The sequence below is a fragment of the Caretta caretta genome, chromosome 1 (assembly GCF_965140235.1).
Source record: "Caretta caretta isolate rCarCar2 chromosome 1, rCarCar1.hap1, whole genome shotgun sequence".
Taxonomy (NCBI): Eukaryota; Metazoa; Chordata; order Testudines; family Cheloniidae; genus Caretta; species Caretta caretta.
Genome location: NC_134206.1, coordinates 47,392,729 through 47,404,572, shown reverse-complemented (window position 1 = coordinate 47,404,572; position 11,844 = coordinate 47,392,729). Strand labels below are relative to the sequence as shown.

The 11,844-nt window shown below is 45.3% G+C and overlaps 1 protein-coding gene and 1 long non-coding RNA gene across 2 annotated transcripts in view; one reads left to right on the top strand and one right to left on the bottom strand.

The window, feature by feature from the left end:
- Positions 1–861: 861 nt before the first annotated feature.
- LOC125635242 (uncharacterized) lies at positions 862–4,810 on the bottom strand. Its single transcript, XR_007356186.2, has 2 exons — positions 4,680–4,810; positions 862–2,523 (listed from the first exon to the last, which is right to left on the bottom strand). It is a non-coding gene; the product is annotated as an uncharacterized LOC125635242 (long non-coding RNA).
- A 269-nt stretch (positions 4,811–5,079) lies between these two features.
- Positions 5,080–11,844, top strand: part of SLC7A1 (solute carrier family 7 member 1) — a 53,324-nt gene continuing 46,559 nt past the window's right edge. The window contains exon 1 of the mRNA XM_048846628.2: positions 5,080–5,211. The gene's annotated coding sequence lies outside the window, so the exon portion shown is untranslated. The remainder of the gene's footprint in view (positions 5,212–11,844) is intronic.

Sequence of the window (11,844 nt, the reverse complement as noted above, 5' to 3'; positions counted from 1 at the left end):
TTCTATTTCCAAGAAACAAGGGGACAGGACAAAGACAAATGAAATCAAAGGCTTATTTGATGTACTGGGTACAAGCACTCAAATATTAGGGTGTTGAGCGTGGTATAAAGGCTTAGATAGATGGACTTATCTTACCTGTAACTAAAACAAATCAGTGATTCCGCTTTTAATTAAAAAGGTAGAGATGATTTAAAGTGCTGCTAGGGTGCAATTCGCCTTTCTCTCACAAAGCCTGAGTAACCGGGCTTTGTGCGGAGTACTCCAAAGGTGTAGTGGAGGGAATGGAAATCAAACCTTCAACCCATGGGCAGCCTGTGGGGATGCAATGTAGCCTCTCCACAGCTACAACTCCAGCCCACGAGCTGGAAGAGGGGTGCAGCCCCTGGGCTCTTTTCAGGTTGTAGTTCCTTACCAATGGCTCTGGATCTGATACATGCATACAACAGTGGATATTGATACAGCCTTTAATGGGGTTGCAATGTATACTCCCTTGCTCTAGCCAAGATCTGTTGGCTTGTGTGCATGTTTGTGTGCATTTTCCACAGAGGCTATAGCTGCTGTTGCTACTAGACTCTCCCAAATTTAGTATGGTCTGGAGTGCAAGGACTAAGGTGGGGCCTGGGCCCTGTGCAGTTGAGTGCTTTTTCAAATCCCAACCCTTGTGCCTTCTCCTCTGTTGTACTTCCGCATAGGGTTCGGCCCCATCTAGTCCTTTTCTCTGCAGGAAATAACTTATGTACATATGTAATAAAAATTCCAAAGCTGGTTTATAATATTGCTCCTCATTTGAGTGTTAGCAGATTTCAGGGCCTTACACGTCAGTCTCCTAGTGGAAGATAAATCATTGTTATGGAGTCTGGGTATATTCCTAGTGCATTTTGTTTTATTTACACACTTACAGCAATCCTAGATCAAAGGTCATCACAAGGGGCAAGCAGGCAAACCCTCTTTCAGAAATCTCAGCCCCAGCAGCAATGCCTGGTTATCAGAAAGCAACTGTGTACCAAAAATTGCTCTCTCTAGTGAGAGATTAAGGCAAAGATCGTATTCTCCTGGTGTTTGCCACAGCTTGCCCAAGAGCCTGCAGTGCAAAATTAACACTACAGCATTGTTTCAAAGGCTGAACAGAAAAGAACTTGTAAAACTATGACAGGTTTCAGAGGGGTAGCCGAGTTAGTCTCTACGGTGCCACAAGTACTCCTCATTCTTTTTGCTGATACAGACTAACAGATTTATTTGGGCATAAGCTTTCGTGAGCTACAGCTCTCTTCATCGGATGCATGCAGTGGAAAATACAGTAGGAAGACAGACAGACACACACCATGAAAAAAAAAAAGGTGTTGCCATACCAACTCAATGAGACTAATTAATTAAGGTGGGCTATTATCAGCAGGAGAAAAAAAACTTTTTTGTAGTGATAATCAGGATGGCCCATTTCAAACAGTTGACAAGAAGGTGTGAGTAACAGTAGGGGAAAAATTAGCATGGAGAAATAGTTTTTACTTTGTGTAATGACCCATCCACTCCCACTCTTTATTCAAGCCTAATTTAATGGTGTCCAGTTTGCAAATTAATTCCAGTTCTGCAGTTTCTCGCTGGAGTCTGTTTTTGAAGTTTTTTTGTTGAAGAATTGCCACTTTTAGGTCTGTAATTGAGTGATCAGGGAGGTTGAAGTGTTCTCCGACTGTTTTTTGAATGTTATAATTCTTGACGTCTGATTTGTGTCCATTTATTCTTTTGCATTAAGACTTTTTCCCCCCCTACTGTTACTCACATCTTCTTGTCAGCTGTTTGAAATGGGCCATCCTGATTATCACTACAAAAGTTTTTTTCTCCTGCTGATAATAGCTCACCTTAATTGATTAGTCTTGTTAGAGATGGTATGGCAACACCCATTTTTTCATGTTCTCTCTCTCTATATATATTAGAGAGAGAGAGATCTATCTATCTATCTCTCTCTCCCTCCTGTATTTTCCACTGCATACATCTGATGAAGTGGGTTTTAGCCCACGAAAGCTTATGCCCAAATAAATTTGTTAGTCTAAGGTGCCACAGGTACTCCTCATTCTTTTTGCTGATATAGACTAAGACGGCTACTACTCTGAAACCTGCAACAAAAGAGAATTTCTCAGACCATTTCTTAAAAAGTCTATATTGAGGGCTATTTTCTCAAGCCGTTGCCAACCTTACTGATGTGACCAGTCCCACTGAGTTGTGTGTGAGGAAAGTGAATTGGTCCTTTGTAACAATGATCTATATGGAGCAAATTGGACTGTAGCTTTACATACACTGGAACTCCTTTATAAAAAGTAGCCGAATATAAATGAAAAATCCACAGCGAGCTACTTTGCCCACCAAAGGTAAACATCTTAACATTGTGGGATTGCAGTTTAGGAAGCACTTTAAAAGGGGAGGTGCAAGCAGGTTTCAGAATGATTTGCTCAGATAGCACTTCACAGATGGTCACTCGAGTACTTCTTCAAAGGGGGCTTTTGGGTAGTGTTCCCAAGGGAGCTGCTCCACCTGAGAGAGACAGACACGAGAAGAGAAGGTTAAAGATTTTGAGAGGAAGGATTGCTTTAAATTAGTATATCATCAAATAGGAACATTTTGCATTATGGTGCCAGAATCCCATCAGAAGCTCTGTTATCCTGTTTTATAGAACAGAACTCTCATGAAATTATTCAGATTTTCCTGGTATTTATTCTATATGCATTTAATGGGGCATTCCAGATTAAATCAGCATCAGCGACCCAAAGCACAGAGAAGATTTTAAAGCAAGCATTATATTTTTGCTGTTTGCTTTCTGTTTGACAAAGAACTTTCAAAACAGAGATCCTCAGTTAGTGTAAATTGGCAACACAGCTCCATTGATTTCAGACAGTTTGTTTGCTAAAGTGATTGGTGATGAAATTGTTCACAATGGCAACATTTTAATTGTCATCATTAGGCTTCTGAATTAACACCGCCTGGAAATTAATGTGTACAATTCACATTTCAGAGCTACAGTTTCAGGCTGTTTGTGCATACAGCAAGTCCACATTCCAAGAGTTTCTTAACAGCCATAAAGGTTAGAAATTTAATATTTTTCAGTAAATGAAAGCTCACATTCTGCAGAAACAAACGGGAACACCAGCGTATGGCATACCACTGAGTACAGGCTCATTCAACCACGTACCAGCTCAGTCTAATCCGTAGCCAATCATAAAAATGGCATGGTCAAATTTATAGATTCAAAGAGTTTAAGGCCAGAAGGGACCATTAGATCATCTAGTCAGACCTCCCGTATTTCACCAGTTAGTCCTGTACTAAGCCCAAACACTTGTGTGTTCACTAAAGCATAACTTCCAGAAAGGCATCAGTCTTGATCAGAAGGCATGAAGAGATGGAGAATCAATCACTTCCCTTGGTAGTTAGGCACAATACTTTTAACCGTTGGGACCAATTTCTAATTTGAGTATCCGGCTTCAGCTTCCAGCTATTGGTTCTTGTTATGCCTTCCTCTGCTAGACTGAAGAGCCTTTTAATATCTGGTATTTCTCCCCCTGAAGGTACTTAGACACTAATCAAGTCAACTGTCAATCATCTTTTCGGTAAACTAACCAGCTCCAGCTCTTTAAGTGTCTCACTGTAAGACATGCATCCGATGAAGTGGGTATTCACCCACGAAAGTTTATGCTCCAATACGTCTGTTAGTCTAGAAGGTGCCACAGGACTCTTTGCCGCTTTTACTGTAAGGCATGTTCTCTAGCCCTCAAATCATTTTTGTGACTTTTTCCTGCATCTTCTCCAACTTTACAACATCCATTTAAAACTATGGACCCCAAAATGAACAAAGTATTCGAATATCCATCTCACCAATGCCCTTTCGAAACAAAATCACCAACTCCTACTCTCTACTTCCGGTTTATACAGCCAAGAATTGCATTGGCCCCTTCTGCCACAGCATTGCACTGTGTCCACTCAGTTGTTCCCAGTTGTCCATGTACCACCTCACTGCAGTTAATGGGATTGCGGACACAAAACTGAGAGCAGAATTTGGCCCCTGGAGCGGAGAACAGAAGCTGGCAGCACGCAGAAGGGAAGGAGAGTGGGAGAGAATGCATGTGTGCGAGAGAGAGATAAGGTCGGGGAGGTAATATATTAGATTAACTTCTGTTGATGAGCCAGACACGCTTTGGAGGGAGGAAGGGAGGGGGTGTGTACGTGTGTGTGTTCAGCAGGTGCTAATAGCTGCAGGGAGGTTTGGAGGTAGCTTTGGTGGCAGATGAGTTTTCCTGGGGGGGCACCATCGAAGGGGGGGTGGTTACATTTTTATCTTTAAAATGCAGGCAGTGGCCCTTCTAAAGGGGCAGCCTCGCTCTCTGCGTTTCTCCAGCTCTCCTCCTCGCCAGGCCGCAGAAGCCCCTCGGGGGCCCCATTAGGCGGAGACGTTATGCAATTACCCGTCCTCGCCTGCCCCCCACGCCGGCTCCCCGCGGCTGGCAGCCCGCCCTGCACATCCGGACAGCGCCGGCAGCCCACCCAGCCCGGCGAGGCGCGCACAGGCAGGCGGGGGGGCGGCCCGGGCCACGCGGGCTGGATCCCTTTGTATGCGCGGGCTGAGCCTGCGCTCACACCCCGGTGCCTGCTCCCTACAGCGCTGCCCTCAGCCCTGACCGCCCAGACCCGGCCCTTACCTAGCCTCCGCGCTAACCAGCCCGATCCGGCCTTTGTTCCCAGCCCTGGCGGAGACCCTCTCCTTACTTAGCCCCACTCCTAGGCGCGCCCCCCTTCCGGCCTCCCGGTACTTTTGCGCGCAGTCTTTTCCCGGGCGGGCAGGCGGCGAGGCGCTCGCAGGAGGTGAGCCGAGCTCCCACAATGCTGCTGTCTGCGAAAAGGGAGGAGGCAGGGGGCTCCCCGGTCGGCTCTTCGCAAGCCCGCCCATCCCCTTCTCTTTCATCCAGGAAGGAGGAGCCGCCGAGCCTACCACCCGGCAGGGCTGCCGCGGACCGGACAGGAGGCGAGGTGTGCAGAGAGCCGGAAACTAAGCCCGTGCGCCCCGCACGTAGCCGCCCCCCTCCCGCAGCAGCACCTGCATCGTCTCTTCCTGTGGGCGCCGGCCGGGGACTGCGCCTCTCTCCCTCGGGCCCCTGCGCCGGTCTCAGCGCCCTTGGCACAAGCCTGGCCCATCTGCTGCTGCAGCCGCCCTTCCAGCCGGGCACAGGCAGGGTGAGTGTGATGCGCTGCCCTTGCTCTGCCCCGCGGGCGGGCTGCTGCCGCCGCTGCTCCTCACCTTGCCGCGCGCCCCGGGGACACGCGGGGCTGGCGCGAATGCGGAGAAGCCAGGGCCGTGCGGGCTCCACGCGGCTTTCTCCCGGCTGCTGTGCCCACGTGTGATCCGCCCGGGGGTGCTGGCCTGCTCGCCCTGCCGCAGGCATGTGGTGTCCTCCCGCTGCGGGGGCTGCTTTAATTCACTCCCGCAGCGCGGGGATCCATTTTACTACGCGGCATGGTGCATGATGCAATATTTATACTATGGCGAGAGGAAGCAGCGCCAGCTTCATTGAGTCGGTCAGTGCGCGCGCGGGGGGGGTGTCCGCTCTTGTAGACGGACTTAACCCCCCCTCCCTGTCCCCAAAACGCTCTTACAACGAGCTTCCGGGGAGCAAGATCCCTGCTCACGCCCCACATGCGGAGACAGCCGGCCAGATCTACGGCTGCGTCTTGGGAACCTCGCCTTACATGGTGCTTCTGGTTGTAATGAGTCGCCGCTTATCGCCCTCTCCTCCTTGCCGAGGTAGTGCCACGCTGCTAGCTTCTCCCACCTCGCAGTGATGCTTGTAACTGGCTGTCCTGGCTTGCGGGGTGGGGCGCTGAATGAAAAGTCAGAGCTGGCGAGCTACCTGCTTGTGGGAGGGAAATGGCCTGGCATGCCTTTAGCAGAGGTAATGGCGATCCCACATTTATAGGCATCAGATCCCACGTTTATAGGCAACTAATCTCTCTTGATTAGAATAGAAAAAAGCGGCCGATGAATCCGCTCAAACCCACGTGCGAAGTCTAATAATGACTACAGTGGCCGCTATGGCCGGTGCTTTCCCCCCCCTTTTTGGGTAAGAGGTGAGGGGAAGCTGGACTTGTGAATTTGATCAGATTCCCTTGTGACTTTTTTCAATCAATCACATTTTGTCATTGTTCACCCCCCTGTGCGAGCTGAGTGGTGGAGTAAAAGCCATTAAGCCACGTACTGGAAAGGAGGTCCTGTGAGTACTTTCTAGTTGAATGCATGGAGAATCTGTCGCTTCTTTTTCTTGAAGTAGCTAGTTCTCTTTAGTTGCCTAACATCATTCAAGCATGATTGCAATGCCATGTTTCTTTTCTCTATCAATTGCAAGGGAAGTTTCGTGATGCTGGAATTCAGCTATTTGTTGCTTAATTTTTAAAGGAACACCATCAACTTAAAAATCACACTATGTCTGACATTTTTTACCTGCTGTTGTCACAAGTAACACCTGAGATTACTATAATTGAACAAAGGTTAGTGAAAATAATGTTTTTGTCTACTTAGGTAGATGCTGACACCATCACACACAAAAAAGAAGTGGATAACCTTTTGTTTGTTGGTTTGAGACCTGGGTAACTATTTTGCATACATATTCTACTCAGCTGTGTCTTTGATCAGTAATTTGAGAAAAACATCGTTTTGGCAACTCTGGAATCCTTAACGCTGCGCCGGCTGCTTTGTGCTGCTTCAGTGGGACAAAACAGACCTAAATCGGGCTGTTCTAGACCCTTGAGGATTTCCTTGCTTTGGGAAGTCATCAGGTGGCATATAGCCATGGTAGTGGCACCTAAGGCTTTGTCTACACTGGAAACAGAATGACAAAACATTTGTCATTCAGGGGTGTGAAAAAACCCCACCCTCCCCCGAATGACAAAAGTTTTGCCGACAAAAAGCGCTGGTGGGAACAGCGCTTTGCGACAAAGCTACCGCTGCTCGTTGGGGGTAGAAGTTTTTTGTCGGCGGGAAATCTCTTTCCTGCTGACAAACAGCAGCTGCACTGCACACCTTTTAGTGGCACGGCTGCAGCGCCACAACCGCGTCGCTAAAAGGTGTGTAGAGTACACAAAGCCTAAGTCCGTACCTTCCTTCCCCCAGCATAGAGGATATGACTGAGATAACGTCATGGACTATATATACACCCTGATGATTCTCACACACCAGAGTGGTCCTGTTGGAGGATCTGGGAGCTAGCCATCTTTGATTCCTCTCCTGGCTCCTTTGCCCACCCCCCGCCCCCCTTCTTTTGCTCTGAGTACAGCTTGGATGGATCATAGCAGCTGGTCCTCTGTGTCCCAAGAAAAAGATATCAAAAGATCAATTGAAAACCTAAGTATATTAACCATCTGTCTGAAATGTATGCAGCAGTGAATCGGGCTTGATATGCTCATATAAATGGCTAATGCAGTGATTGAATAATGGAGAGAAAGAATTAGAAGCAAGGTTTCAGAGTAACAGCAGTGTTAGTCTGTAATCACAAAAAGAAAAGGAGTACTTGTGGCACCTTAGAGACTAACCAATTTATTTGAGTATGAGCTTTCGTGAGCTACAGCTCACTTCATCGGATGCATACCGTGGAAACTGCAGAAGACATTATATACACAGAGACCATGAAACAATACCTCCTCCCACCCCACTCTCCTGCTGGTAATAGCTTATCTAAAGTTTTCTTTAGATAAGAAATCCAGGTTTTCTCACCCTCTCCCCCACACACAAACTCACTCTCCTGCTGGTAATAGCCCATCCAAAGTGACCACTCTCTTTAAAATGAGTGGTCACTTTGGATGGGCTATTACCAGCAGGAGATTGAGTTTGTGTGTGTGTGTGTGGGGGGGGGGGGGGCGGAGGGTGAGAAAACCTGGATTTGTGCTGGAAATGGCCCAACTTGATGATCACTTTAGATAAGCTATTACCAGCAGGAGAGTGGGGTGGGAGGAGGTATTGTTTCATGGTCTCTGTGTATATAATGTCTTCTGCAGTTTCCACGGTATGCATCCGATGAAGTGAGCTGTAGCTCACGAAAGCTCATGCTCAAATAAATTGGTTAGTCTCTAAGGTGCCACAAGTACTCCTTTTCTTTTTAATTAGAAGCAAGAGACTCAACTGTGAATTTGAAAATTGGGTTCACGGACTTGTCAGTTGTAGGACTGGGTTTATTTTATGGAAGTGGGTCTTATCTTACTTCCAATTAGAAACGTTAATAGTATTATGCATCTTTAAAAATTATTCTAAGTATATGGGATTTGATGGCTTTAGTAACAGAATATGGAATCTTCCATCTCCGCATTGCTTATTAAAATCTAACCTACTATTTGGTGGCCTATGTAAAAGGGATTGAGACTGTGGTCCTTTATACTCCTTCAGTAGGGAGTTCCAAAGCCTTGTGTAGGAAGGAACCTACTCCCATGAGTTTTCCCCCTTGAGGGTTATAGTTTAGTAGTTCTTGAGGAATGTCCCTGTTGCAGGAAGGCATTCTTGTTGGGAGAAATGTGGTCTGTGGGATAGACTGAGCCTTGACGATGAAGCCTGAGACTTTGAAATTGATCGGTCTGTGGGTAGCCATTGTAGTGAGTGGATCCTCAGAGTGATGTGCTCTCAGTGGCTTTATGGCTGCGCTAGTTTTCTAGAAAATCTATTTAAAGTGGTGGTTGCTAGAGGTTTTCATAGCTCTCTCTGAGCCCTGGTATTGAAGGAACCTGGCTTGCTGGTGGAGTAATACAGAAAAGATTCCTAATAAGACTTCTAGAAACTCTCTAAAAACTCCTGAAATAGTTTTTTTTTTAAACATATGTATATATACAGACTGCACAATGCTGTGGTGTGGAAAGATCTTTACTGTTCTAGTAGAACCACTAACTGATGATAGTATCCTTTTCTTCGTGCCTTATCTTCCAAGAAAATAACAAAATACAGCAACAGCTTTCATTTTCATCCCATAGTCCAAACTTTTGGTGATAACAGTAATTAACATTTTTTCCCAATAATTCATCTTGTTTTAAACTATCCAGTGTTATTTTAAACCCCTCCTTTCCCCTCCTAAAGCCTGGGATGAAACTAAAATGTTACCACTGGCTGTCATTTAAAGGCTCTGATAGTATTAGCACTTATTGTATATGTCTGACATACAGTGCCTTCAGTATCTGATTCTGCATAACTGCTCTGTAGGGATAAGACGGGATGTCCAATGGGGTGATTCTAGGAGGAAGGTATGTTGAAATATATAACTCAACAATATATCCAGATATTGGCTGAAATCTGCTGTTTTAAAATATGATGACAAAGATGAAACAAAATTAAATGGTGTTTTCCTTGAAAAATGTGGGCGTTGATGACAATGCAAAAAAGAACACTATTTTGGTCTTAAAACATCATTTGACAAATTTTTCTCAAGGAAAATGTGTACTTGCTTCCTAAAACATCATTTGGTTGATGAGGATGTTATCTTGTTGTGGATATAAATATAGTAATCTCCGATAATATTGGGTACTAAGTGATTTCACTTATTTCTATCATGGAGTTCCACATCAGTAACGTGAGAGGCCCAGTGATAATATTGTCAAAGCATGTTCTCAAAACTAAGTACAGTTGAATGAGTGACTTTTAAGGGATAGGAAGCAGGCTTTTGTCCAGACCTGACTTCCACAGAAATAACCATTGATGTAGGCAGATGTGAATGTAGATTGCTATAGAAGCAAAAAGACTGAGTAAGGTTTTATTATAGCAAAGCAGACAATGTGCAGTCTGCCAGGATTGTAAAAGGAGTCATGGAAAATCAGTTAAACTTTTTCAGAGTCCATCTCTTGTATAACTGGACTTCCGTTTTAGAATGAGTCAAAATTAACTTCCATGGTGGAGACATGATAAGACTGTAAGAACTAGATTCCCACAGAGCGAATTAGAAAGCAAAATCAGAATGCAAACAGAATAAAGTTTAATGGTGTTGTACAATGACTCTCATAATAGAAATGTAGGGCAAGAAGGGACCTCAAGAGGTCATCTAATTCTAACCCATCTCTCAACACTGAGGAAGAATCCTAGAGCACTTTACAAACTGTGGTCCAAGTTAAGGCTCCGATAAAGGAAAAGAAGGTCACCTCAAAAGGATCAGTCTTTAGAGGTAGTATACCTGCATTATTAAGCATGCTATTGAAAGCCCCTATTATACCATTTGGAAGGGCTCCAACTCGGTGGGCTCTCTGCTTGCTGTCTACAGTGCATAGCATGGGTAGGGGCCCACTCTGCCCAGACATGCCCCCTACAGGTCATTCTGCCCTGCCAATAATGTTAGCTGCCCATACTCTGCATGTGGGGCATGCAAGTAACCAAATTATGGCTGCTTTCTACACTGGAGCAGTGAGAGAGGAAGGAGTTCTGTGCACCCTTTTGGTCCGTTCCAACACACTTACATTAGAGCAGCCATAGTTCGGTTTTATTAGAGTGGAATGGTAGCACCACTATAGTTAAGGTTGAGTTTGCCTTACTATTGAACAACTGATTTTTTAAGTGCTCTAAAATCCACATGCTTACTTGGATTGACTTGAAAATTATTGTGACAGATGGAAAGCTGAGATAAGGCAAGTGGTCCAAATGTGAGGTTGTTCAAGCCAGGGGTTCCTGAGAGTCAGCCCCCATAACAAATCATGTTACATCAAAATTGTATAGTTCTTGTAACTTTTTTTTGCACACACCTGGAGCTCAAACTGTGACTCTGAGCCTCCCCGAGCTGATAACACCCTCTTGGTAATTATCTTAGCTAATGTCTGACATCCACTGCCCCTTTCAGGAAGTGATATTTAAAAAGCTATTCAAAGCTTATGAAAACAGGAGAATGTCAGATGTACTAATGCAGATTAAAGAATGAGACAGAGGGAGTGCTAAATATGCAATAGGGGTAGAAAACAGTGAACAGCCCTTCTCCATTTCTGTCTTCTGTCAAACTGGTTGGAGGGGAGGGGGAAGGAGAAGAGGGAGTGATTATTGACCAATCTCCTCCAAGCCTGGGAGTTTGACTATTCAGTGGTTTTCTCTCTTTATCACGTGCTCACACTCAGAACCAATGTAACTCTGTATGCTGTAGTTTTCAGAGGTTCTAGTATTACTGCAATTGATGATCTGGAGGGGTACGAGGCAGCGATGGGCAACCTCTGCTCTGGATTAGTGAAGTTTTGGGGCAGTGATACACATACAGCATCACTGAAATACAGCCAGCCTTGGGATGGAAGTCAGAAGCCATAAAGCCGGAAGGGGTGGGAGGATTTTTACCCAATGATAGTGGAATAAAGCCTTGTTGGAACAGAAAGTGCCATGGGATGTTCAATGACTATCCAGAGCAGCCAGGATCTCAGTAGTTAGGGTTTCATAGAAGAAACTACTCCACACACAACCCTTTCATAAACTGCATCAAATTCATCTACAGGCCTAAAAATGAGGGGCGGAGCTAATCCTGGTGAGATTTGAATCTGTATTACACAGGGCCTACTTATTTCACACACATGTTCAGCTTACTGAGTCATCCCCTCTGCTTCCGGAATCCTGTAATTCTCCCTGGATTTTTCCCCAAACTTCTATAGTTTGAGCATACATGACACTAGAGATAAAATCATTTCAGTGCTCCTCCGTGTGGCTTTCATTTGGGCTTTGCTTACTGGTTACACTTTAATAATAAAGAACTGCAGAGGAAAGGAAAACTTAGTGGACCAATTATCTCACAGTCTCCTTACCCCCTCAGAGTTTCCTGATTACTATACAAGTAGAGGTCTTACGTAGAAAATTTCTGACAGAGGGACTTTAATGAGCTTTCT